We start from the raw sequence: 27625 nt of genomic DNA, 5'->3' as shown, positions 1-27625 counted from the left end.
TCAGTCTAGGGCGCCTGGGTGGCTCAGTGGGTTAAAGTCTCTGCGTTCGGCTCAGGTCATGATCTCAGGGTCCTGGGATCGAGTCCCACATCAGGCTTTCTGCTCGGTAGGGAGCCTGCTTCCTCCTCTCTCTCTCTCTGCCTGCCTCTCTGCCTACTTGTGATCTCTCTCTGTCAAATAAATAAATAAAAATCTTTAAAAAAAAAAAGTTCAGTCTAGTTGTTGAAAAGAGATCATCAAGTGAAAAAGAGGGTAACATGAATTCACCACTACCTGTTACTCATTCACTCATTCAGCAGCAATGTAATAAAGTTCTACTAGGTGCTAGATCTTGCTAGGAACTAAAACCAGATAAGGTTCTTGCCTTGTAGAGCTAATGTTCTGGAGTTGTGTTTTCCAAGGGTCCTTAATGGGAATAGTCTCCTTGGGGGTGGGAAACACTTGTAAAAATGCCGATTCCTAATCTCCAGCCTAGAGCAACTGAATCAGAATCTCAGACAAGGAATCAGGAATCACATGTTTACCAAGCATTGAAATTCGTTTCTATCAGGAAAGTTTCAGAAATAGTTTTAGAGGGAGATAGAGACATTAATCAAGTAGGTACATTAATACATGTGTAATTTACAAAGGAGGTGCTATAGAGAACAATCTACAGTTATTGTTGACTATTTATTCAATATGTATTTATTGAGCACCTGTCTGTGCCAAACATGGCTTTAGGTGCTAGGGATACAGCGGTAAACAAGTGGTAAGATCTCTGTCCTCATGGAGCTTTCATTTTAGTGATGGAAACAATAAGAACATACTCAAATGAGATAGTTTCATGCAGTTGCAGGTGCCATTCCCTTTTGGGAAACCTTTTGGTGCCAAGTAACCAGGCTAGGAGAAAAGGAAGAGAGGGACAAGAGGAAGGTGCTGTACTATGTAGTGTTTCTTGCCTCACCTGGAGCCAAGCAATGAAAAAGGATAAGTGTGGGCTGATTTCAGAACAAAAGCCTTGATTTGGCCTTCTCTGGACCCATTCTGGAAAAACTGCATGCTTCTCAGAATTCCAGTGGTTAGCACTATCCACTATACCCAAGAAGACACCGGGAGAAGAATAAAATCGGCTGAGAAAAGGGCCTAAAAGATTGTATGGAATGTCCTTTCAACTCTATTGATCCTCCAAGGCTTTCTCCTGGAGTATAGGGGATCTAGAAGTTTCTACATGTCTGCACAGGATGGATGGCATATGGGAATAGTTAAAGGTATCAGCTGGTGAACTCACCAGACAAGAGGGGTCACTGTGGAAGGGAAAATATGGCTCTGTAACCGAGAGCTAGAGCATGGGTTACCCAAACCAGGGGTCTACTGGGAATCACAGTCAGGCCTCAAAGCATCAGTAGCATCACCAATATCAGAAATAAAAGACCAATGGGCAAGAGGCTCTATGGGGCTTTAACTATGATGGGCTCAATTTATGTGGGTCGTAGATGCTTCAGAGGCAGACCCAGTGAAGATCCAGAGAAGAGAATGTCAAGAGGATGAGACACTGTACCAGCTCCCACTCCAAGAGGATAGACTGTGATCTTGGAAAAGAGGAGAGACTGCTTTAGGTTAGGAAGATTTTTTTTTTTTTTAACTATGAATATTTTCAAACATACACAAGAATAGAATAGTGTAATGAACCCGGACATATCTATCACTCATATAATAGATTTTTTGTCTGTCAGTTTTGTTTCCTCCATAATCAATCCTCTTTTCTGGGGGAAACAAAAAAAAAAGAAAATATAGCAAATCCCAGATAGAATGTCATTTTGTTACTATGGACTTCGGTAGGCATGTCAAGAAATACAGGCAATTTCTAACATTACCCCAGTGCTATTATCACATCTTAAGAAATTAATAAGAATTAACAAACATCTTAATACATTAAGAAGACATGTCTAATATGCAGTCCATTTTAAATGTTTTTCTGTCAAACTGCTGTTTTTAGTTGGCTTGTTCAAGTTGGGATTTAATAAAGGACGACATGATGCATTTGGTTGTTGTTTCTCCTCAGAGTCTCTGAATCTAGAGCAGTCCCTCCCCCTATGAGTCATCCCAACAAGATCAATTGGAAAAAATAAAACAAGTTATCCGATTTTGTTCACATGAGTCTGAGGGTGACCCCATTACAATGATAAGAAGCACTAATAGTCATGGAGAATCTCAGCCAGCTGTAAGGTAACTTTAGGAAATCTTCCTGGATAAAACACATTTGCTGAAAAATAGGTGGAATCTACTGGAGCAAAGGGTCTTATTCAGAAAATATTTTGAGGCACTATTTCCACAGGCCCCTCGATGGGTGTGCCCATCAATTTCTTGCTTTCCGTCCAGTAAATCCTGCAAAACTCATTGTCAGCAGCACCTACTCTGACTCACAGATTATTAAAGCTTATTAAGAAATAACTTGGACTTCCCAGAAGACTAATTTACGTCAGCAAGCAAAGGGATAATCACAGCCATAAATCTTAGACCTATCCATGAGTACAGCTTGTTTAAAAAAAATATATCAGTAGTATTGTGTTACTTTTAACCAAAAGAGGACTTTGATTTTTTTCTCTTTTTTAATAATCCACAATGTCTTAAAAGCTATCCAACTTTATTGCTATTCCTTTCTTGCTGGTAGGCAGGGTAACATCATATAAATTATAACTGAAGGACCAAAGTTCATTGTTAGCTTCTCTTTTTTCTATTTTATAGGTTGTTTGGAAACAGAATAAATATTCTGGATGAAAACAACACAATTTAGACAATGGTACAAATAAGTATAGAGAAAGCCCTCAAATGAAAAAGCATTATCAGTCTTCATTTGTGTAAATTCCCATTTTTAGAAATTGAATTCATTCTCTCTTATTGGTTTATTGGTTAATTGTTCCAAAAGTGCCTCTGAGAATGACTCCTAAAAATGGTGATTAAAACAATCTCCTGAAATGTAGACTCTCCCTATGGCCAACCCAGCTCATTCCTCTCCATTCTCACATGAATATTTCCCTGGCTTGTGGTTCTGGCCAAAGATAGATTATTTATAGCAGAAACATCAGAGCTCAAAGCATCCCGCTTACCTTTTGTTGTCAAGGTAACAACTTGGATTTTTCCCCTTCTGCCAAAAGGTCAGATTTCTTATGATATGAGTCACAAAGCTCAGGGGGATTTTAAAAATTGAGATAGCACTTTTTCAAAGACAAATTAAAAACTAAGACTTTATAAACATCCAGACAATTTAAAATGGAATTTAAACCACCAGGTGGTTTACAGTAATTAATCCTGGTGCCTCCATGGCCATGCTTCGAGGAAGTATGGCTCAATCATGTACATCTTCATGGCTGACAGAGCTCTCCTCGGAGGATGGCAGGCCTCCCAACTACTTACTGGATCTGTTTTTTGTCCACTAGGATTGCTATTTGTCCTCTCTGCAAGGTGTGACAGAGATTCTTTATTTCTTTAAATTTCACATTTACAAACTTCCAAAATGATGATAGCAAAGATCTCAAATGTAGAGATTGACTTTGAAGGGAAATTTTAGATCAATGATAATGATAGCATTTGTCTGTGGCCTGAGGGTATTTTAAGCACATCTATTCACTAACTTAATTCTCAGAACAATACTGTAAAGTAGAAAATGTTATCATCGCAAATCCTTTTTAGCAACAAGGAGGGTGAGATGCAGATTGAGTAAAAAATCTAGCCCAGGTCACAGGACAAATACAGGCAGAGTTTGAGCCAGACAATTCAGTGAGTTAAGTCTACATTCTTAACGCCTGGGACAGGATTCCTTAAGTGCAGACATCTCTACCTGAGAGAAGGAAGGCCCTAAGGTGACATTCTTCGCAGTTGGGAGGGAAGGGGATCTGGGCTACCTCAGTTCCTTGGTCCCAACCACCCAAGAAATCCATCCATGGACCTTAGTGTGAATTTTTCTTTTCTAAGCTGCATTCTCCTAACCACACACCTGGGGAAAGAAGAGGCTTGATGAAATTCTAGAAACTCATCTTCATGTCACAAATTTGAAAGTGTGCTGAATTCCATCTGCTTTGAGTCCCAGCCATGGCAACAGCAACTCACTTGACTGATAATAGCCTCCATATATTGAGCACACACTATGTGCCAGGGACTCTAAACAAATTATCTTTTCTCTTCACAATGTCCCAGTGAAAGGCTGGGAATGCAATTATGAAGGGATAAGGGTCCGGGCGGCAAGGAAGGAGCCCACCGGAAGTGGGAGTCACACAGCCGGGAAGAGGTAGACTCAGCCATAAAACTCATGTCTGCCTCCCTCCTGAATCTATTCTCCTTTCACAGCATAATTTCCTTACTTTAACAAATAATAAAAACAGGGGTATAAATAGTGCAGTGCCTCCTCAATCCAACCTTATTCGAAGACAGCTCTAAAAGCAAGGTTTTGAAAATGTAGGTGCATAAAGTCAGGGCTTCGTGAAACAGATTGGCTCCTCTGAACTGACCGTAAACAATAACCAAAAAGGGAGTGGGTTTTTTTTTAGCACGATAAATAACCTTGGCCAAAAACAAGATTTACAATAACTGGTAGTTGCTTTCACGATGTGTCCATGGCTTTTCGCAATTACTGAAAGGCCCAGCTCATTCTTAACAATGATCTTCGTGTCAGAAGCTTACAGAGGACAGGGTGAGGAGGACAGGGCACCTTCCAGAGTCCCCTCCATGGGTGGAAAATCACCACACACCCATCCCTCCTCCCTCAAGTCAAAAGTAACCACTGTTTTCTGCAGCATCTCCCGTCTCTGGTATTCAAACAGGGATCAAGGATACCAAGGCATTTTAGCTAAACCTATTCTTTTGGTTCTTTCCATAAAGCTACACAATGGGGGTTCATCCTACTTTATAAAAGACTGTTTAGATACTAGGAACATCTGACTCATGTGTGTTTGAGATCTCTATAACCACAGATAGATTTTACTGGATGCACTAATTTTGTACATCAAAGAAAACATTTTTATGAAGTGGTGGACTGTTACACAGATTCGGATGAGGCTCAGCAGAAGTCTCATTGTCCCCTCAGGCACAGCCTCTATAATTAGTTAAAGCCTGAGGTAACAAAGGGAGGATCGAATGGACATTGATTCAGCTTGTGTGCTTGACCTCTCCCAATCCCTCCTCCCAGAGCTCAGTGCGGCTGGTTCCTTCTCATCCTCAGTCCTTAGCTATGGGGCTGGCCTGAGTAACCAGGCTAATGCAGAGACATCTCACTATTACCTCTCTCTGAATTCTGGTCCCAGCTCCCACTCTCTCATGTCCTACCACTTTGGACAGACACCAGGGCCTTCATCATCATTTGCCAAGTATGTATTATCTACCTGTTTACAGCCTACCGACTTAACAGTCCTCATGCTTTTTTGAGGTCAGAGACCATATCCACTCTAAAAGCAACTTGGAGGACCTTGGCTCCTGGCCCAAACCCTGTGGGTGATTTTTCCAGCCCAACCGTAGACAAAGGCTCTACCTGGCAGGCCTGATGGAGAAAAGTTGTCCTCTCCACATGGGTCTTAGTGCCCAACCATGTGCTGCATTCTCTGAAGGGAGTTCTGTCTAGGACCCAGGCCCCCTGGCCCTCTAGTCATGCTTTTACACACCCCTGTATTCCTAGGCAGGTCATCTCCATTTGCAGGCCTCTTTATTTATGGGCCTCTGAGACAGAGGCTTTCCCAGTGAGGGAAGTGGAGAGAAAACTTGAAGATTCCACTCTTCTCTACTCTACTCAGTACTCAGTGACTTATTCACTGCTAGGTCTTTCCCTTCTGCATCCTCTCTCTCCCAGCCCTGTGGCCACCAGGTCCATAAGATGGCAGAAACCTTTTGGAAAGGGCTCTCTGGCTAGTGAGATAATATTGCATGTCTTTGCTGATCTAGCTAACCTTCACTGACGTCATTCCATGGGGGAAAAAGCGCTTGATGGACATACAATAGCTGCTCAATAAATATTAAACAGAAATAGAATGAGTGAATAAATAAATAATCTCTCCAGGTATTATGCTAAGTATATTAGTCATTCTATAAATATTTACTGAATATCTACTATGCATCTGGCACTCTTCAGGCTCGTGGGATCCATATAAATGTTCCCTGCCATCAAAGAGCTTATATGCTACTATTATTATCCTAGTTAATTCTCACAACAACCCTGAGACAAAAACTGAAAATTACGAAAGTGAACAATTTGTTTAAGGTTACAAGACTTGTAAGTCACAGATCTAGTCACTATCTAGTCACTATCTTTTTTTTTTTTTTCTGGGGCTGTGGCCTAGTCATTCCAAACCATGAGGGCACAGTCTAGCTTCTCTTTAATTCCAGGGATCCAGAATCCATAGTTACTATAATATCAGGGAAATCTTGGCCTATTCCTTTGCCTACATTCATGAGGCTGATGGATGGAGTCCCAGAAAGTCCCTATGTGCCCTGTTGATGAAGCACCTTCTAGCAGCTTCCATCCTTCCAGTGGCTGTATAAGTGGCAAGTCTGTGCTTTCAGGATCCTCTGTTTCTGCCCCTTCAGAATGCTCAGATGAGTTCTCTAGCCAAAGAAATCTGAAAATGTCACTTTCAGCTGCTGCCCATGGAGGCAGTGCAAGGAAAGAGGAGAAAAAAGGACTGATAGCCAGGGGTGATTCTATACTTTTTTTGTTTTTGTTAGCAAAGTTCTAAAGAAGGTGTTTTGGCTAAAGACAGACTAGGAATATAATAGGATTTAAGAATATTCCCTTTCCTTGGGGCACCTGGGTGGCTCAGTGGGTTAAGCTTCTGTCTTCAGCTCAGGTCATGATCTCAGGGTCCTGGGATTGGACCCTGCATCAGGCTCTCTGCTCAGCAAGGAATCTGCTTCCTTCTCTCTCTCTCTCTCTGCCTGCTTTTCTGCCCTACTTGTGATCTCTGACTGGCAAATAAATAAAATATTTTTTAAAAAAAGAAAAAAAAGAGAATATTCCCTTTCCTTAGTGCTGTTACTTTTATTGCCCATGATTTTATTTCTAACAACTTTGCCAGATTACTCAGAATTTTGATTTATTCTGTTAGGTTTGGCAATTTCACGGCAGATACAACCTTAAGAATGAGCACTAAATGCTTTCCTTAAGAATTTGTTTGGAAACACAAAAGAGTTTGCTGGCAGTTTGGTAGTGCTTTAGAGAGTTAAACATACGCTTATCATATCATATGATCCAGAAGTTCTGCCATTTGGAATTTAGCCAAGAGAAATGAAAACATATATCCACAAAAAGACTCATATGCCAATGGTCTCAGTGGAGACACCATAGACAAGTACTTACACAATCCAACTGTCTACCAGTTGGTAGATGGATAAAGAAAATGTGGTATATCCACACAATGGAATACTATGCAGCCATTAAAGACAACAAATTAGTGATACAACAGTGTAGATGAGTCTCAGAAACATCACGCTCAGTCAAAGAAGTTAGTTGCAAAGGACCACATATTGTGTGATTCCATTGACTTGAAATTTTAGAAAAGGCAAACTATAGAGACATAAAGCGGATTGGCCATTGCCTAGGCTGGCAGTGGAAGCAGGCACTGACTACCAGCAGCAAGACAGAAGTTTTGACGGGACAGGACCGTTCTAAAACTAGGCTGTGGTGATGGTTGCCCAGCTGTGTGTGTTTACCAAACTCTTCAAACTGAACAATTAAAATGGAGGAGTGTACTGGGTAAATTATACTTCAATAAAGCTCTTAAAAGCGGGAAGGGAAAGAAACTGTTTAGGGAGTCCTCTTCAAGATTAAAAAATATATATTTATATATATAAGTATAAATATAAATAAATTACATATTTTACATATACATTTATATATGTATCCATACACACACACGCACATTATATATATTAGGTTAAAGAAAAAGAAGTTTCCTAAACCCAAACCATATTCTTAGGATACGGCTTAAATTTAAAATCTGCTCATGGAGGAATTAATATTTGCTCAAACACAGCTACCATCCGACATTTCCAGCTGGTCTCTGTGTGGGTTGAAATATGCCAGCACATCCCAGTCGTCCTCGTGGGGGAGTCTCTGGAGGACTTTTTGACAGGATCGAGGATACACTGCCACCACGCATGGGAAATGAGAAGAGACAAACAGTAACTGTGCTGAACTAGATGTGCTGCTGAAGCCTTTCTAGAGAAGTTGATAGGCCCAGCCCGAGCGGGGAGAGGAGGGAGGGGGATGGGCCCCGGGGAGGTGGGGGTAGGAGCTGGCGGCTGCATGGTTTTCATCTCCCCCTGCTGCAGTCCGCACAGCCAAGGGGGCTTACGGGCCAAAAGCAGCAGAGCCTGTGTCATGGGTCCTGCGTTTGAATGGTCGTCCACGGCCCTCAAAGAAATCAGACGCCGGTCAAGGTGGCATTTTAATAAAGGCAGACAGCTGCCTGCTGCCCTGCATGTCAGCCTCCCTGCAGCCTCAGAGACTCACTCTTCTCTCTCGGTGGGGAAGCCGGCTGCAGGCCAGCAAGATGAGCTTGCTTTTCCATTTGTTTCCTACCTTTGATAAACCAGCTTGGAGCTCATTAATGTTAGGAATGCGAGTGAGGCCCTGCTGTGAACTATGAAAAGTGGGGTGCAGGGCAGAGGAAGAAAGGACAAATATTGTGGAAGTGTTGGAAAAGGTGGGATAAAAGCGCGGGGAGGGGAGGGCAGGAGCCGCGTCGTTGGCGCCCCCCCCCCCCTTGGGGCTTCTATTCCCTCAAGTGAGACTATGGGAAGGAGTCCACGTGTTTCAATAGAGCAGCACGACATGAAGCGGATGGTCCCCGAGCATGGGCACTCCAGACTGCGGGGTCTCTGCGGGTGGGTTTTATGCCGCGCTCTTTGGTTGCTGGAATAGAAATCCCACCTGAATTGTGTGCAGCAGCAGCAGGCTTCACCGAGAGCAAAGAGGATTATGTGATTTGGGAAGTGCTTTTCTCCTCCTTTCTGTTTCCTTTCTCTCTCTCTCTTTAAATGGGAGCATTCACCTTCTCAGAGAGGTGGAACCCGTCTTCAGAGCCCCAGGGAGAGGGAGGCTGCAGGCAAAGCTCTAATAATACAGGCCCAAGGAAATTGGTGCTGGCCACCCCTTCCCTTCTGGCTCCTATGGAAGGATACCTTGTGGGCAAGGATTTCTGAGAAGAAAAATAGAAAAACGGGCAAAGAATAGAAACAGACAACTCGCAGACAAGGATATATAAAATTACAGTTAATATGTGAAAAGGCGCAGCCCTCCTGCTGACTATGGAAATGTGAAGCAAGTCACAACAATGACAAGCGGGTTCTCACAATTTAGACTGACAAACATTAAAATGTATGATAGTAGCCCAAGGGCAGAGAGCGGGTGGGTCCATGTAGGACCAGTGGGAATGTTAATTACAAGAGCCCTTCCCGTGAGACAATGAAAAACTAACTTTTGAAGTTAAAAGACAAAAACAAAACAAAACAAAAAAACAAAAACAGACCCCCACCACCCCTCCCTCTTACTCCACAGAAATAAAAAGCACCAGCATGTTGGGTGACATAAGAACTGGAAACAACTCGAAACCATCAATCAAGAAGGAATGAAGAATTATTCTGCATCTATGTTCTAAAGTATGTAGATATCAAAAGGAAAGACATTTATTTCCTCTTTAATTTAAATAAAGGGATTTAATTAAAATGAAAGATGATCTTAAAGTTACATTTCTTTAAAAAAAAGAAAGAAAGGAAGGAAGGAAGGAAGGAAGAAAGAAGAAATACTGCTGTGAACTCAGTCCCGGGCTGAGATCCTGCTAAATTTAGAACTGTATTTCTGACATCAGTCAGTTTATAACTTAGTCCAAATAATACAAATGAAGAGAAAAAAAAAAAACCCAAAGAAAAATAAATGACACCACATGTCAAGATATTCTATCCCTTTGGGGGCTGGACAGTAATGGGAATCGAGGCAAGAATGCAGAATTTTGTGCTATTTTTCTTGGTTGGGGCAGGTTCAGAGTCAGGGATTTGAAGAACAGGATTGGTGTTACGGGAACTATAGGAAAGAAAAGGTTATATATAGGTAGGATTATTAGATCAATCTTGCTAAGTGTGTTTTTCCAAATCTTCTAAGTCTTTACTGATGGTTTTGTCTTAGAAAATTAATGAAAGATTTTTCTTAATTTAAGATTTCCTATCCTGATGGAGTATTTGTTCATTTCTTCTTTAATATTACTTTAACTGGATGGTTACACATTCAAAAAATTTTGGATATTCATTTAATAATGTAGAGAAAACAATTTTATTCTGGCTTTCTTTTTTGCATTTCTATGGATATTGTAATTATTTTTACATATTTCCAGTGAGTTAAACCTATTATGATTATGTGGTTACTGTTTTTATTCCTAGTAATGTTTTTGTGACTTTAAATAAATTTTGTCAGATATTGATGTTGTTATGCAAGTGTTCTTTTGTTTTTTTCTTCTTTCTTTCCCCAGCTTTATTGAGCTATAATTGACATATAACATTGTGTAAGTTAATGGTGTAGAGTGTGATGATGTGATACACAAACCCTGCAAAATGATTGCAATAAGGTTAGTTAATACATCCTTCACCTCAAATAGTTACCATTTGTGTGTGTGTGTGTGTGTGTGTGTGTATGTTGAGAATATTTAAGATCTACTCTCTTTGGGGCACTTGGGTGGCTCAGTGGGTTAAGCCTCTGCCTTTGGCTCAGGTCATGATCTCAGGGTCCTGGGATGGAGCCCCACATCAGGCTCTCTGCTCAGCAGGGAGCCTGCTTCCCCCTGTCTACGCCTGCCTCTGCCTACTTGTGATCTCTGTCTGTCAAATAAATAAATAAAATCTTTATTAAAAAAAAAAAAAGATCTACTCTCTTGGCAACTTTCAAGTATACAACACAGTATTACCAACTGTGGTCACCATGCTGCACATTACAACCCCAGAACTTCTGTTATAGTTGGAAGTTTGTACCCTCCGATGAACAGCTCCTCATTTCTCCCACCCCTCAGTGCCTGGACACCACCAATCTATTTTACTTTTATGAGTTTTGATTTTTAGCTTTTGCATGTGAGATCATACAGTATTTGTCTTTCTCTGACATACTTAACATAATGCCCTCAAGGTCCATCCATATTGTCACCAATGGCAGGGCTCCTCCTTTTTTTAATGGCAGAATAATATTCCACTGCATATAAATAAAACATTTTCTTTATCTGTTCATCTGTCGTTGGACACTTAGGTTGTTTCCATGTCTTGGCTATTGGGAATAATACTGCAGTGAATAAGGGGTACAGATAGTCTTTGAAATACTGATTTCACTTCCTTAAGATATGTATCCAAAAGTGGGACCTGGATCATATAGTAGCTCTATTTTAAATTTTTTGCACATGTGTTCTTTTGATTGTTTATACCTTCCCATACCTATTTTGTAGGCATGTCTCTAGTTTACTGTTCATAGATAAGATTTTTTAAAAAATTATAGTTCTAATATCTGTCTTTTAAGTGAAGAGCTTAGTCCCTGTAAATTTAGTGTGTAACTGATATACTTAAGTTTGGTTCTTACTATATGATTTTGTACTATACATCTGTCCCAGGCCTGTACATTCAGTGGCCTCTTGTTCTGTCTGATAACTCTGGGGTCTAACTTGTGGCTTTTATCTGGAACTAGCCTTGCTGCCTAACTTTTCAGGTTGACAGTTCAGTTAGATATTTTACCTGACTTTATTTTAGTTACAACTTTGATAGGTTTCTTTTTGTTTAGACTTGGTACCACACTCTGAAGCTCATTCCATCCCATTCCCTGTTGCCTGAGACCTCATGGGCTCAGGTCTGATCAAGAACCTGGGACCACTGCTTCTCAGGGAGAAATTTCTAGGTCTTCTTGTCATTGGGGCTCTAGTTATTGGATTCACCTTGATTTCTGCCTTTTGAGGAAACTCTGACCATCATTCCTTTCAAATCTATTTCTCTTCCATCCTCTATTTCCATAACTACCACATTTGATCTTAGACCAAAGGCCAAGAAGCCATACCATAGGCATTATTATAATCCAAGTTTAGGTTACAGTGCTTCATAAATTACACATTTAATAGCTACTATAGTGGCTATGCTAGACCCAGCATTTTTCTTTTTCATGTCCCTGCCATCTTATTTTTCTTCCAACCGAGGGATCTGGTCATGTCATGACTATACTCAAAAACTTCCAAAGGCTCTCCAAGTAAGTTAAATGTACCTTCAGTGTAGCATTTCTAAGTAACCTAATCTACTATTTCTGCTTTATCTAAATATTCTGTTTTATTTTCTAGCTCTGATCCCACCCCCCACCTAGACTATAAGCTTTCTCATCATAGTGAATTCTATTTTGTGCAATTTTTTATTTGCTTCATCTTACTGATTTCTTACTGACCAAAATCTTTACTATACCTCAAGACTCTGGTAGATTACGAATTTCTTGAGGGTTGGCTGACTTCATCATTGTACCTAATTATAACAGGACCATAATATCTACTCAGAAAAGATTTACTTACGCACTATCATGTATTGGTTGCCACACCATGGAAAACAGGACTGTTATTACCATAGATAACATTTATATACCTAGTCTGAATATCTATCTGTAATAATCCCTAGTGGGTTTTTTAATATATATGTATATGAATTGAGGCAGATAGCATTTGTTGCCTTCCAACAGCTGATCTTCCCTTTACTTATGTTAACAAAACCCTCGTTTTATCTAGATATTAAGAGGCATGGCACATAAGGAAGGTGGCCCAGTGCCAAGGGATAAATCATGATTAGTTTAGACCAAGATCATAATCCCATTCTCTTTGCCAGTGATTCTTTTGACACTTAGACACACTGATCAATGATATATGGCAGGGTCTTTGAGAGATTCTTAGAAAAATTTCTAAGAAAAAGAGATGCCTGGAGAGACACTGGTCATCCGATGTTGAGATATAATTACATACAGGGGTGATGCCTGCAACTGAGACCACCATGCTGTGACCCCAAGGGGACAAGCTTGGAGAAGAAAATTGATATGCTGAGGATGGGAGCACAAAGGTGGAAAGAATCTAGGTCATTGATGATATCCGTTCTGGAACCAACTACAACTAGATCCTGTTGTTGATGCCTGTTCTGGACCAGTATTCTTCTGCCTACAGCACTAAAACCAAGAAGCTCAGAATGGGTGAGAACTCACTGTAGATTGAAACTATTTGTGAACATGTAATTATCCAGTTGAAGTACTTATATAAAGAAAAACATACTATCTATAAAGGAGGTGATGTTCATTTTGATACTCATTTCACCCATTCCTTCACATTAAGGAAGTGGCTAAAAAGGTTTAGTAGGTGTGGCTAAAAAGACTATTTCTGGTTTGATTCTGTTCTTGACATTCCATGCTCTCCTTTTGCTCTATTTTTATATGAGGAGTCTTACTATTTTCAGAAAAAGATAAATCTCCACCCCAACTCATGTGACTGATTACTTATATTTTGTTTTAAATTCTGGATATCTTCCAAGTTTGGATAAGGATGAGTCCTCAATATATGTGGAAAACTTCCCAGCACCAGTCACCATTACCCTTGTACTGTACTGCTACAAGGCAGCCCAGTCTCCTTGAAGAAAACCTGAGGCTCCTTTCTTAATCTCTTGGCAATGGTTCAGCCTCTTTGCTTGGCCTTGCTGTTCTTGGACTGCCCCAGTCCTGTGCTGTCCTCTACTCTAGGCAGGAGGGATTCGAAGTCCAGACACTGCTGAAAGAAGAGGAGGCACATTTTCTATTTTGACTTTTCTCTTGGTTAACTTCAATGAATTTCCTCATTGTAGAGAAACATGGACTCTCTGCTCCTTCCTGTATAACATCATTAAACCTCTACTCTGCTCTATTTCAAACCCAGTGGCTCATATTAAGGGCGGCACAAGGCTTGGGGGTGGTTGGGGATATACACTAGTTAGAATTTCCAAGGGCTACATTTGAGGGTTTGTTTTTGGCTGCTTACCCGGCTTCCGACAGGGGAGTTGTGATTTCATTAGTGAGGACATGAAGCTCACTTTCCTTTATTCTCTCTCTGGTGAAGAGGCAAGATGGGGAGTAGAATTATATTGCAAGACAAAGGAAAACTTCACTTTATTTCATACCTGGAAGGGCACGGTACTTCCTCCAGGCTGAAAAGGACAAAAGCTGAAGCTCAACCCTGAAGATATGTAAAAATGGTATAAAAATGTTACAAAAGGTATCTTTTCTTTTTTTAAAAGATTTTATTTATTTATTTGACAGACACAGATCACAAGTAGGCAGAGAGGCAGGCAGAGAGAGAGGAAGCAGGCTCCCTGCTGAGCAGAGAGCCCTATGTGGGGCTCAATCCCAGGACCCTGGGATCATGACCTGAGCCGAAGGCAGAGGCTTTAACCCACTGAGCCACCCAGGTGCCCCTATAAAAGGTATCTGACAGTGGTAATTTCAAACTCAAACTAACTCAGAGTTAGGTTTATTTGTTTGTTTGTTTGTTTTTTACATATAAGGGTGTGTGACTTCTTGAATGGTGACTATTTTCTCCATGGTTTTTTAAAAATAAATCAGTTTTTGTAAAGCTCTGTTTCTACCCCCTAATTTAAGAAGGATATTTAGATCTATAGAAAACAAAATTATCTGCAGCTTTTACCTACGGTGGAAAGAATCTGGGTGGTTGATGACATCAGCTTTATTGACCTTTTAAAGCATTATTTATATATTTATTTATTTATTGATCAAGAAGAGTGCCATCTGTATGTGAGATACACATTTAAAAATATATCTTTCCCCAGTCCTGAATCAATTGGCCTGTTATCTTGTTCTCTAACCTACGTCATTCCACTTCACTGAACTGCTCAGGGGCATCTCTACTGCTAGGCTCCCGTAATTAATCATTTCCTTTTCGGTTGATTTGGCTTAGGGCCTCTCATTAGCCAGACATCTAGTCTCCCCTCCTCGGCTCCTATTCTTGAGTTATCTCCTTCCGTACGTGCTCTCCACTGAAGTTTATATTTGTCATTCAGTCATTCATTAGAAAGTGACACTAGGATGGAAAAGAACATAATTGGCTGGTGGGCATCTTGACAAGAAAAAATAGTGAACATCTTTATTTCCAAGATTCAAAAACCAGAATATATTCACAGGAGGGAACTCTCCAAAGGTTCAAGTGACTGGGAGGGGAGACTTCCTGTGCGAGTACAAAGCTTTGGTGACCCTGTTTTCGTAGGGAGCTAACTAACATATCAGAGGAGGAAGAGACTGTTTTTATTCTTAGTAATGTTTTTCTGACTTTAAATAATCAGGGGTGGCTGATTTGATTTGGATGCAAATCAGGATTTATATTCCATAGATTTTTAGAAAAGATCACACGCATTAGGAAAATTTAAAACACATACAAAAACAGAATAATATAATGAAGTCACATGTACCCATGACCCATCTTTAACAATTCTCACTCTCCAGGGATCGCTTTATTTTTTTTATTTTAAATAGAGCTTTCCTGCAGTTTCCCTTGGCTGCCCTTTAAGAGAATAGAGGCTTCCCTCAAGCAAGAATAAGGAGCAGCTTTGAAGACTCCTTCCCAAATTGCATTTTTAAAAAGTGAATTATTTTATTGAAATTATTTTATTGAATAATTTATTTGTATTTTATTTTATTGAATTTATTTTATTGACATTACACATATAAAGAAGAGTGCACAAAAATAAAAATTTTTTTAAAAAAGAGGAAAAATAAGTGCACAAATCAAATGTATAGTTCAGAGATTTTTTTTTAATAGACACCTTGTGTAACCAACAGTCAGGTGAAGGTACAGAATATTACCTGCCTCCCACACAGCCCTGTGCCTGGTCTGGTTCCTAGTCCCTCCCAGAAGTACTCCAGGGACTCAGTCCTAATATGTTAGTTTTGTCTGTCTTGGAACTTTATAGCGATTGCGTTGTAGAGTATGCACTATTCTGTGTCTGCTTTGCTCTCTCAATACCATGAGGTTTATCCACTTTTTTTTTTTTTTTTAACATAGCTGTAGTTTTGTTCATCTTTGTTGTGATTTTGTTCCATTGTATGATTATAACAGAATTTATTTATCCACTCCCCTGTTGATAGACATTTGGGTTGTCGTCCATTTGTGATGATTTGGTGCAACTGGGAATATTCTTACGCACATTTCCTACGTACGTATTTTGGCTGAGTATCTGCCTAGGAATGGAATTACAGTGTCGTAGGTCTTACATATAATGTTTAAATCCACATATGTAAATGGCCCAACTGTTCCCAACCTGGTTGTTTCTATCTACATTCTCACCTACAATACAGCAAAGTTCAAGTTGTGTCACATTCTCACCAGGATTTGGTATTATCAGGCTTTTTAATTTTAGCCATTCTGGTGAGTGGGTAGAGACATTGCATTATAATTTTAATTTGCATATCTCTGATGAGATGAAGGTTGAGTACCTCTCCACATGTTTCCATATTCTCTTTTTAAAGTGTCTAAATCTCTTACTCATTTCTCTACTGTTTTGTGTGTCTTTTTCTCATTGAATTGCAGAAGTCATATATTCCTGATACATATGAATCTTTGTTCAGGCATTTGTATTGCAAGTTTTCCCCACTTGTGGCTTGCCTTTTCACGTTAGTGGTGTTCATTGATAAATAGTGGTGTTTTGGTTTTGTTTTTTCAGTATCTGGCACTTTTTGTGTCCTAATTTAGGAATTTTTGTTTATGCCAAAATAATCTCCTATGTTTTCCTCTAAAAGTTTTAATTGTTTTTCACTCCAGATTAAGATCTATAGCTCCTCTGGAAATTGGTTTTTTTTTTTTTTTTTTTTTTTTTTTTTTTTTTTAAAGATTTTATTTATTTATTTGACAGAGAGAGATCACAAGTAGGCAGAGAGGCAGGCAGAGAGAGAGAGAGGAGGAAGCAGGCTCCCTGCTGAGCAGAGAGCCCGATGCGGGACTCGATCCCAGGACCCTGAGATCATGACCTGAGCCGAAGGCAGCGGCTTAACCCACTGAGCCACCCAGGCGCCCTGGAAATTGGTTTTTGAACAGTTATAGTTCATATATCCTCTGGAGGTCATCAAGTTATAGGAACTATAGTTGTATCTTTTGAGATATGGGTTCAGGTTCATTTTGTTCCCATATGGCTATGCAACTAAGTAAGCAACCCTTCCCCCACTGCCCTGCAGCATGATTTTTGTCATCGTTTATACCCGTATATATGTGGGTCTCTCTATTTCGGTTCCATTAGCCTATCAGTCTATGATTATGCCAGTGCCATACTATTGCTATCACTTTATAATATGTCCTGATAGTGGGTTGATACTGACTGTTGCTTTTTCAAGACCTACTCCAACTTCTCCAACTTGCTATTTCTGGTCTTTTACATTCCGTATGCATTTTGAATCAGCATGTCAACTGTCAGTTTATACATGCATGAGGACACATGTGCATGCATGTGCACACACACCCCTGCTAACACTGTGGTTGAGATTTACTGAATAGTTGAATCATTTGGTTAGGGGACTGTTACGATCTCTATGTATAGCAGGTGGGAGAATGGGAAGATAGAAGGCCAGAATGGTGAATGGGCCAAGATAAGACAGAGCCTAATAGATCATGTTAGGTAATTTGAGCTTTGTCCCAAGAGCAACGAAAAGCCATTATGGGGGCAGTTAATAAACACTTGGTGATACTTATCAGGCCCTCACAGCGGTGGGCTCTGTGAGGACTCAGCTCTGTCTTGTGCATGGCTGAAGCACCAGAGAGCACACACGTTCAGAGGTCGTGTCTCATAAAGCCTGACCTGCAGCTGTGTTTTCTTCTTCATTACTGACTGAAGTGACATAGGAGTGACCTCTGGAGGTCATCAAGTTCATCCCCAAAAAGTAGGTTCTCTCTTATTCAGGACCTCAACTTTGTTGTTCCTGAATTAAGTGGCACTAATAAGCCACTGTGAGTTTAACTGCCTCTGCCTCTGTGTGACGGAAATGCCACCTCAAAGCCCAGCTGTGTGAAGAGAGGGGGGCATCCCTACAGGCTGTTGGGGCCTATTACCTAAGTGATATCACAAACTGTCAGCAGATTGGAGGGTGCACATTCCTTAGACACTGTTGTTGTTGTTGGGCTTAGGGAAGGGGATCAGGATGGAAGGACAGGAAGGGGAGAAGGGAAGCATGCAAACTGAGTCCTATGTCTGAGGTTCGCCACCAGCCACAACTCACACATGATCATGTGGACCTAATACATGGGTATCCAGGTGACCCAGAAGTAAATATGACTCCTTTTCTTATTATAGATTTCTGTGGTGTGTGCATGTATAGTATTATATAACTTGGGAAGTTTACTGAATTCTATGTAATCCGCATCATCAGCAGAATCATTCCCTTTGTAATCAATGAAGACATTATTCTCTGGGGTGTTGGGAACCACCCAACCTGGACATTTGCCAATGGCAGCCCTGATTCCATTATGGGTTTTTTTTTTTTTTTTTAAAGATTTTATTTATTTAATTAACACACAGAGAAATAGCTAGAGAGGGAACACAAGCAGGGGGAGTGGGACAGGGAGAAGTAGACCTCCCGCTGAACAGGGAACCCAATGAGGGTTTCAATCCCATGACCCTGGGATCCTGACCTGAGCTGAAGGCTGATACTTAGGTACCCCTATGAGTTTCTTTATTCATGGAAAAAGAGGTGCTTGACCTCAGTAAAACTGAACCCAAATTACTCCTCTGTCACCCTGAGATCTGCTTCAATCTGGCTTAGAACAGGATAGAAATTATTGCATCTATGAGTCTCCGTTGAAACCTAGGATCAGTATTTGCAACGGCAGGACAAGTGTTTACAATTATCCTCTCAAAATCTCTCATTCCCTTACTCAATCCATACAAAGGGTTTTGGAGAGCTGAGCATGTGCCGTATAAACCTAAGGGGTTTTCCAGGAGCTTTCTGAATTCAATTATGGGGCACGATTAAATTCTTCTGAGGTCAAGTGTATACAGAGGTGGCCAGGTCTGATCGTGAATGCAGGCCACCATTCCATGTCCCCTTCTTTCAAACCAAACTGCTCTTTGCGGTCCTGGTGTCTTATCCTACCTGAAAAAATCTCAGTTTGTACCATTTCCATTAACTGTAGAAGTTTATATAGAGTTAAACCTCAAAAGGACAGGGTTTGGGGTCTTGTTCTTATTTTTCCCCAAAGGAACATTATTTTCTAGGTAAATTCACAAAACTTTTCCTAGTGTCAGGGATAGAGGAAAAGCCTTTGTCAGGTCACAGAAGGCTCTGTTGCATCCTTCCTACAAATAAATTGTTGCCATTCACTCCCTGTATGTTTGCACAACTTCAATAATCTAGGAAATGGAGCCTACTCCAACAAAAATCTACTCTAAGGAACCTGCTACCTCCATCTGGAAACATCTTTCTGCAGGCTTCTCTGGATTAAAAGAACTATTACATCTCACCAGGCACTCTGCAATCTGTAAAGCATTTGGCAAAAGTGCCAAGTTCACATCCAGCATTCAAAAATGGCAGTCATTATTAAGTTGTTATTTTGGGGTCTTGCATTTTTTTCACATTGGAAATATGTTGCATGGTGTAATAAAAATAAGAAAACGGGAGAAGTACAGGTTCATCAGTGTACAGTTTCCAAATAACTGTTTTTTGACTGTTGTTTTTTTCTTGGGGATAACATTAAATGCTGGTAATGACTTTTTACCATTTAGGAAGAACTATTTAAGTTTTATATAACACAGAACACTGAATTCCCAGGAAAAGGGACTAAAACCATCCAAGTCTTTTTTTTTTTTTTTTTAAGATTTTATTTATTTATTTGACACAGAGAGAGAGATCACAAGTAGGCAGAGAGGTAGGCAGAGAGAGGGGGGGAAGCAGGCTCCCCCAAGCGGAACAGAGAGCCCGAAGCGGGGCTTGATCCCAGGACCCTGAGATCATGACCGGAGCTGAAGGCAGAGGCTTTAACCCACTGAGCCACCCAGGTGCCCCCCTCCAAGTCTTTTACGTTCACTTCAACCCTGGGTTAGACTGTTGAATTAAGGGTGATCCTTCCCATAACATACTAAATTAGCAAACAGATAACTTTTCTCCAAAGACTGTTTTTCTGATCCTGCTTGGTTCAGCTCTGAGGCATAAAGTTGCCTTTATAATTATAGTAACAGGGGATATTTTTAGCCATGTGTCCAATTTTATTAAAATTTTATGAGTTAGTCATATTGTATAAAATGCTCATAAGTTATGTAAAAGCAAAAAGGAGAAGGTTATTAATGGTTAGTGGAATTCTAGAGAAAAATCTTACATAAAAGTATTTGCATTTCTTTTCCTACCATATAATGTCATACATCTCAATCCTCTCTTTAACATTATGTGGTCTTTGCTATATTCTGATGCCACCATGATTCACAACAATGACAGAATATAAATTGAGTTTTATTCACGTGCTTTCAAAAGTCATATTCCGGAGTTAAATTTTGAATCTGCTTGGGGCGCCTTGGTGGCTCAGTGGGTTAAAGCCTCTGCCTTCAGCTCAGGTCATGATCTCAGGGTCCTGGGATCGAGCCCCACATTGGGATCTCTGCTCAGCAGGGAGCCTGCTTTCTCTCTCTCTCTCTCTGCCTCCCTCTCTGCCTACTTGTGATCTCTATCTGTCAAATAAATAAATCTTAAAAAATTTTTTGAATCTGCTCTTGTGTAAGCACTTTAAGAGAAATGTTTACACTATAGTTTGAAAGGAAGTTCATGTGGGGGCGAGAGTGTCATAAGGAGAGGCCAGCCGGCTATCCACAGCACACTAACATGGCTCAGACTTTGAGTCATCTGTGATCTTGGAGTCCCTTGTTCTACAAGCTCCAAGTCCTGATTCCACTAGTGTCTGAGAATAGATTTGTTTCATGGACCAACTCCTATTAACCCAAGTTTGTGATATACCAATATCTAAGAACCAGATGGCTAATGTATTAATTTACAGTGAGATAATAACCGATGTGGGGAATGGAACAGTCATAATCAGATCCATATGGGCTACCCAATGATATACTCAGAAAATATGGGATAGGGAAATGGTGATTTAATTATATGTTTAATATTATTATGCATCAACAGCCTGAGGTACCCACTTATATAAAAGACAGATATCTATAATCTGTAACCTCTGGGAAGAAACCTAGATATTCCTTGTGATTTTGCTATGTCAGAGAGTATGTCATGGGTGCTGGCATTTGGGTGGAAAGGTACAACTTCATTATACAGAGCTGTCCCACATATTTAAAAAGTTTAGCATTTCTGGCCCCTATTAAGGATTACAATGATACACCACAATCATTATAACAGCCAAAAGCAGCCTTGCATACTTTCCAATGCTCCATTGGAGGAAAAGTTCCACTCCTAATCAAGACCTATACGTTGGTCTTCGATGGAAAAGGTTGATAAGTAAAAAATCTCTACCTTCTGCACAATATGTCTACCTTTTGATCGGCTAATTTCTGACATTTTTTGGCCTTGTGCTTTCTTTCTATGGGGACTCTCCTAGAGGTCCATGGCATAACTATAAGATACCAAAGGACTTCCACTGGAGGTCACCTGGGAACCAAGGTAGAGCCCTAGGGAAGAATCCAAGGAGCAGACCATAGGGTTGACTTTATCAATGTCCATGAGTTTTTTACATTTTTTAAGTGGCAGAATCTGTCCCTAAGAGATCCTACATAGAATTCCAGAGCAACATACAGATGAAAATGAACTATTCTGATGGGAATTTGTTGGAGTAGAGGGGGAAACTCTGCCTGCTCAACTTTCTTACACTGCCTGAGGCAGCCCAGGAGATAACTATAGAGAACCCTAGGAAAACAATTTGAAAAATCTTGTTTGTCTAGGCTCATGCATGATTTGGTTCTACTCATTAAGGCAGACAATCACACATGGATTTGAACTCAAATCCTACCTTACAAGATTGTCTCTGTCTGGAGTGTATTCTCAAGAGTCTGCAATAGCAGATGACAGCTGTTCCTTGAACTGGGAATTCAGAGAGCTGGCCACCTTTTTCTCAGGAGCATGGGTTACTCCTGCATTGAGAAGGAGTGCTCCTCCTATCCTGAGGCCATACTTATGGGACTGTACATCATCACTGCAAGACCCTGGATTTCCACTGGCACTCAGCTCCCATCCTCCTGGACTTTGACAGAAGACATAATGGCATCTTTAGTTATCTCTCTCTTGTCTTTGGAGATGTTGTCTATCTTTATGATGGCTTTTTAGACCTCTGCCTTGATCTAGTATACATTTTTCTTGTTTAATTTCATAAATATTATTTATTTTAGATTTCTCTAGAAGTCTAGAGGTGCTCCGCAGTGGTTCTGGGAAGCGCCCATTTAACTTCTGCAGCTGCGTCTAGGTAAAATTAGAGGAAAAAAATGCAAGAGGTCAAGAGGAAATCTTAACTTTTAGTTGTACTATGCTCTTGGCTCAGTCCCAGTGATTGGTAAGATGGATAGTTCATAAATAAGGATGCTTCATCAATTCTCAGTGGTCTATTTTAAATACAGAAAGGAGAGAAGAGGCACACTCCTTCTTGGCTCACTCCCCACCTCTACCAAACAAGTTCACTGATACCTCATTTCGCTTTGGGTAGTCAGTGAAGATAGACAGCTAGCAAGATAATTACTAAGGAGATTCTGCTGCACCTTATCTGACTTCTAAGGCTAGCCCAAAGCAAAACATGATCTTTTGCAATGATCTTAGTTTTGAATTGTTTAGATTTGGATGTCTCTTCTCCCTCACTTTCCCTATACTCCCACTTTTAGTACACATTTTCTCCTTAATTCTCTTTTTAGGTCACCAAATCACCTTTGACCATTTTTAAATGATATTTTGTTAAGTATAAAATATATAAAATAAAATGCTGAACAGATGATGTTAATAGAATTCTAGGCATTAGGGAGTGAAGTAAGAATTATGGATGTGGTAGCAATTTTCTAGAACACCGGAATACCACTCCCATTCAGGACTTAAACTTTAACTTGTTTACTTCACCCCTACCTTTGGAGAGAGCTACATTTGGATATTGCATATTTATGCAGCTTTTAATAAAAGTGTACGTTACTACCATTCGGCAGTTTTCCTTTGCAAGGAATTTAGCTGACAGTACAGAGATGGGGGAGATACAAGGGGAAAGAAGAAGATAACATTAATTAACAGAGTAGGGATAGAAAAATCCTAGATCTGTGGCCATAAAAAAATGATGAACCTCTTAGCTCTACCATAATATCATGACCTCATTAGAGTTCATTTTTCAACTCCAGGGTATCTTGAGGGCTTGAGATATTCTCCGATCAAAGAGAAAATTTCTCCTCTTTTCCTCTTAAAACCATATGGATTAGAAAAAGGAATTTAGAAAACTGAGTTAAACCAAAATGGTAAACTTATCAATAGAAAATGAGAATCATGAATGGTGGAAAAGTCCAGGCTTATCATTATTTAATATCAATTAACCATCTGTTCCAGATTGAATAGCCCATCTGGTGTCTGCTGCCAACAAGTACCAACATATCTTCCAGATGCCTCTGCGGAACATAATTATTAAAGTTTTTACTTGATTTCAAAACAGATGTAGAAGGGCAAAGTATGTATGTCTCATCACAACTGAAATTGTGATGGCTTTCACTTTTCTGACAACTCCAATCTATTCTCCCTAAATCATTAAGCTGGGCTGAAGGTGTGCTTAAGAGTGACAGCGGGTATGTGTTGAGGAAATGAACAGTTGTGATTGTGAACCCAACTATTGGTGTTGGTGAACACAGCTACTGGTAATGGTGACAAAAGACCTAAGTGAGAAAAAGGATCAGAGAAATTCCAGCTTCCTTTAGGAACCAGAGAGTCCTTATAAAGTAAAAAAAACAAAAACAAAAACAAAAACAAAACAAAACAAAAAAAAACTAACAAGAGTCCCACACTCGCATGTCCTGACTTACTAAGCGTGCATGTAGACAGGTGCTACCCCAGCTGCTGAAGTTTGGAGCGTGAGCAGATGGATGCAGCACTAAGAGAATTAGTTGTCATTAAGACTTGAGTCTGCCCAAAATAAAGCCTGGCATTGCTTTCAAGTAGGCAGCCAAGAGTCTGCATGGAGCAGAGAGAGCATAGTACTGGACTTGAAACAACAGGACTTAGGTCAGAGTCTTGAGTCTGCCAGCTGTCTGATTTTGGACTTGTCTGTTCATTTATCAAGTTCACCCCAAGAAGCCTGATAAAGCTCCCTGTAAACTGTAAATCAAGATAGAGCTGTTTTATATTCTTTTGGAATGAATCCAGGTACTAATGGATTTTAATAATCAGTCAATAAAGATAAATTTATTATTTAAAGTATCTAAAAATTTTTTTTTATTTAAAGAAAAGTAACAAAAGATCAAATTTACATCAGACAACATGTACCCAAGCTGATCCACAAAAATTGAAAAATCTTTCATGGTGAAAAATTCAGGATGATTCTTCTGCACATGCTCAAATTGATCATAGTTAATTCAAATTTCCCTATTTACCATCCCTTTTCAGTGACCAGGTTAAAACAGTACAATTCAATTCTATAAATACTAGTCAAGTTCTTACTATATACAAAGGTTAATGCTAAACCTTTAAGAGAAGTACAGGATTGATAATCACCCAGTATATCACCCAGTATGCACGGACATGGCTTTCTCCCTTATCTAGAGTCAACACCCATTCTTACTGGTTGAGACTTGTTCCATATTGACTGTTAAAGTTTTGAAGATCTCTTCTGGATACAGGTGTGAATAAAACAGTTTCTGTTAGACTTTGCCCATGCCTGAGATTCATCTCAGTTTTCCAGATGCATTGTTGGCATCGGAAAGCATGGATAGTTAAAGCACTAGGCAGCTTTATTGACTAACATGTACTGATTGTCTGATTCATTCGGTTGACAATGAGTTTGGCCATTACAATGTAACTTAAGTTTACATTTCACTGAGGAATCTGCGGTTTCCTATCTTGACCCACATTTTTTTTTTTTAAGATTATTTATTTATTTATTTATTTGAGAGAGAGAAAGAAAGAGAGGGCACACAAGCAGGGAGAACAGCAGAGGGAGAGGGAGAAGCAGGCTCCCTGTTAAATAAGGAGTCCAATGTGGGCCTTGATCCCAGGACCCTGGGGTCATGACCCAAGCCAAAGGTAGATGCTTAACCAACTGAACCACGCAGGTGCCCCATCGACCCACAATTTCTTTAGAGATATTTTTATTTTCCTGACTGTTGATAATAGCTTCTACTCATTATTAAACAGCAAATATGTATCATATGATACATTAAAGTTATCCCTATTATCCTGACAAGTCTGTAAAATCAATATTGTTGCCATTTTATAGGCTGAGCTAGGGACTTCGATGTGTCTAGTATCATTCCCCAGCAGTGGTGGTGACCAGGAAGTGGTAAAGAAGCTGACTCCAGCCAACTCAGTCTGACCTCAAATCTGGATTTTTTTTTCTTAACCATTCTCTATTGGATGATTAGCATAATTAGCAGGACTTCATGCTCATCATGAGCTCCATTTGTCCTTGAGTTATACCCTACTTCTATCCAGTATTTCCATGCCTTATCCTTCAGGTTATATGTCAAACTGGAAGCCCACATTCCTATGGGGAAAAAGAGAAAATTTTCTTTCCCAGGATAGCAATGAAGATAAATGGTATTTATCCTCTGACTGGGCAGGAACATTTCAATCATCAGAACAGAGTGTGTGGGGATCTCCTGTTACCATCAGTAAAGAGAGATTCCTTCTTCCTCATACAATCTTTTGCTACTGAATGCACAGAATTCTGGGGGTTATGGGATAGGAAGACTTACCATGACTATTCTATAAGTGAAGGCTCTCAAGCCTCTAAGTGTTATCCAGACTAAAACAGACCCAAGGATAATTCCCAGAAAGGCGGGGGTGGTGGTAGGCAATTCTCATTGATCATGCCCTTATTATATGTGGCCACCAGATGGGGGTCTTTCACTCCTGGCTTCAGGTAATTAGGTGGTTACTCTCCTTACTGTAAGTTTGACCTTGACTCTGGTTTCATGACAACTAACTATGTGCTAACTATGTTCTGGTTTTTCTTATTTCCTTTCTCTTCTTCTCCAGTACTATCTTTGCTTGAAAGATCATATTGACAGATTGCTTCTAGGGGATATTTTTAGTGTTGTGGATAAGAAAATCTCCAGCAAAGGTCAGATCTTTCACTGTTTTAATTAAATTGCTGTGGAAGGAGATTATATCATAAGGGTGGCCAGCCAGCTAACACTGCTGCAATATACACAAAGCCATCATAAGTCTCTTTTGTTACCATGTGTGCGCAAGAGTGACGTGGGGCACCAGGGCCAGGTTTTAATTTAAAATGAGGCTTGATAATTACTTCGAGTTTTTTCAAAATTGTTGTCAAGGGATATTTAATAAGATTTTGTAGATCCACAGTGACTGTGATTATTACTTTTTATTGGTACGATATTTTATTACTTCCCCTTCAGACATGAGCAGGCAGTTTTTAACCATTAACTTAAATCTTTTCCATAACTTCCAGAAGATATGTGCCTCCACTGGAAGTTTTTAAATATTTTTTCCCCACTTATTTACCTCCTCATGTATTCTCCAGATGAGAAAATTGCTTGAGTTCATTTTGAAAACAAATATCTGACACATAGTTCCTTATAAGAAAAGATGCTTTGTTCCAAGGACGAGCGGATGTTAAGGGCAAAGGGCCCTGAAGTTCTAGGACCATGATGAGGGTGAAATATGGGTGCTGTGAGAATGAATGCAGACAGTCTCACTTACAATATACTGTTTCTTACTGGACTCCAAGAGAGCAATAACCAGCCTCCATTGATGGTTGAGCCCAACCTCCCTTTTTAAACTACGTGAGTGGGCAATAGAGAATTTTAACCTTTTTAAATTTTGTTTGTGGGGGTGCCTAAAAATCAGATATCAGCATATTTATTTAAAATGCTAGAAAGAATTCTAAAAGCTGCATTTAAAGGATCTGAAAGAAAGCTCTTTAGCTCAATTAGAACTACCTGTCATTTGGCTCTGTGGTTTTTGTAGATTCACAGTACGTCTGATTTATCGAACAAAGAGAGAAGCCATTGTGCAGAATGTGGCAAATGAGAATTGGGTATCGAGACTATGGAAGCAAGACAGTGCTATGGTTCATGATGATTGCTGATGATCTCTTTTGAAGAGTTCCTTTTTTTGCTAGACTAACTGATGATCTCTTCTGAAGAGTTCCTTTTTTTGCTAGACTAACGAGTCTCCTTAAATATAATATATAGAAAAGGAATAGAAAGGGAGGGAAAGGGAGAGAGACAGATAGAGACAGAGAGAGACAGAGAAGAGCCGGAGAGAGAGAGAGAGAGGGCACTAATCAAAATGTATGTCAGTTTGTCCTTTTGGACTTACAAAAAAATGATTTGAATGATCCCAACACCCTTCCACTGCTGCTTCCATTTATGATCTTTTTTTCTGGCTGAGAGCTTTTTCTCTGCACATGCCAATGTTACTGTAGCCTCTCTCCTAGAAAGAGCAAAACGTGTCTATTAGCTC

Source organism: Mustela lutreola, chromosome 5, assembly GCF_030435805.1.
Source record: "Mustela lutreola isolate mMusLut2 chromosome 5, mMusLut2.pri, whole genome shotgun sequence".
NCBI classification, from domain to species: domain Eukaryota; kingdom Metazoa; phylum Chordata; class Mammalia; order Carnivora; family Mustelidae; genus Mustela; species Mustela lutreola.
Note: the sequence above shows the minus strand (reverse complement) of the source record.